Genomic DNA, 1,853 nt, shown 5'->3' with positions numbered 1-1,853 from the left:
CAGTCATTCCCAGTCTTTCTGCTGTTAGGGTCAGTTTGCATATTACCCTTTTACTATATAGGATAGGCTATATAGGGTAGAGGCCTAGTGCACGCGTGGGGGCCGGCTGGTTTGCCCTGAAGGGTGTCCCAGGTCAGGGTGGGGGTCCCGCTTGGGTGCCTGGCCAGCCTGGGTGAGGGACTGATGGCTGTTTTCAGGCTGGCCACACCCCCTTCAGGATGGGGGTCCCCACTGGGGTGCCTGGCCAGTCTGGGTGAGGGGCTGAGGGCCATTTTTCGGCTGGCCGGTGACTGAAGCTCCCAGCCTCTCCTTTTTTTCTTTTATTCTGGGATTTCTTTACCTTCTAATTGAAACTTTGTTGCCGTCACTGGGGCTGAGAGCTGGCTCTTGCTCGGCCTGCTGAAAGCAGGTATCTGGGGTTTGTTTAGCTTCTATAATTGAAACTTTGTTGCCGTTACTGGAGCTAAGAGCCGGCTCCAGCTTCGTGGCCACGGCCGGCTGAAAGCAGGTATCTGGGGTTTGTTTAGCTTCTATAATTGAAACTTTGTTGCTTTTGGAGCTCAGAGCTGGGCCGCGGCAGGCGGGAAACCTTGGCTTCCTCCATCACTGGAGCAAGCAAGCCTCCTGCTCGCTTCAGCTGCGTGGCTGCTGGCTGCCATCTTTGTTGGCGGTTAATTTGCATATTGCCCTGATTAGGCAATGGGAAGTGTAGTAAAGGTATGGTCAATTACCCTTTTTGTCTTTTATTAGATAGGAGGATGCTTGTTATTGGCTTCTAAGCCACAAAAGCATGACCCTCCCTTCTCACTTATATTTTTTTATTTCTTTTTAAAAATCTTTATTGTTGAAAGTATTATATATGTCCCCTTTTTTTCTCCCATTGGCTCCTTATAGTTTGCCCCTACCCCCCACCCCAGGCCTCCACAACCCTATTGTCTGTGTCCGTGGGTTTAATTGAAGCTTATAGTAGTGGTATATTTTGAGACAGAGACATCCTAAATGTTTCAGGTTTTTGGTGTTTTTTTTTTTTTTATTATTGTTTAAAGTATTATATATGTCTCCTTTTCTCCACACCCCCATTGAGCCCTCCTTGGGCACTCCTATCCCCCAGGACAAGCCCTCATTGCCCCAGTGTCCATGTCCATTGGTTATGCTAATATGTTTCAGTTTTTAATAAATTTGATGATTACTATGCATCTATATATTAAGGGAACTTTGGTGATTAGAAAAATTTGAATACCTAATTTGTTTTCTGACAGACATATAAGAAATTCTTTCTAGCTTATTATATCTAGCAGAACCTTTTTCCAAACTATTATTGATCGTATTTCCTAGCTACATATTTAATCTCAACTCCCTTTTTTCACACCGCATATAGCTGAAAGGGGATGGGGAAAGATTGAAAAGGTTGCATTTGCTATGGGATGCTAATTTTCACAGAAGGAACTGTCAGAGTAAGAGCCACTGGGGACATTAACTGTTCTTCAGAGGAAGAGGCCACTAGCATGTGTGGCTGGTCTGAATTAGGGTCTCACTGTCAGTGTACAATATTTACTAGATTTTTTTTAAAGTTTATATATATATATGTATGTATGTATATATATATATCATCATTCTATATATATACACACACACACACATTTTATTGTGTATCCTTATACCTCATTTACTCAGTAGTAACTAACATTTTACTATTCTTTTTGTAAATTAATAAGATGAAATCAGTATAATCACTTCTGTGATATTTTTAAAAATATTAATGAATATTTTCTGGAGCTCACTTCTTTGAAGACTAAAATACTTCATCTTCTCTGGCATATTAGTCCTACTTTTCAACTTAGGATCTTGCCCCC

The 1,853-nt window shown here is 41.9% G+C and overlaps 1 protein-coding gene across 6 annotated transcripts in view; it reads left to right on the top strand.

Moving 5' to 3' along the window:
- Positions 1–1,853, top strand: part of SMG1 (SMG1 phosphatidylinositol 3-kinase-related kinase) — a 149,371-nt gene that overhangs the window by 134,317 nt on the left and 13,201 nt on the right. The window lies entirely within an intron of this gene.

The sequence above is a fragment of the Myotis davidii genome, unplaced genomic scaffold (genome assembly GCF_000327345.1).
Source record: "Myotis davidii unplaced genomic scaffold, ASM32734v1 scaffold554, whole genome shotgun sequence".
Lineage (NCBI taxonomy): Eukaryota > Metazoa > Chordata > Mammalia > Chiroptera > Vespertilionidae > Myotis > Myotis davidii.
This window is presented reverse-complemented; position numbering and strand designations above follow the sequence as displayed.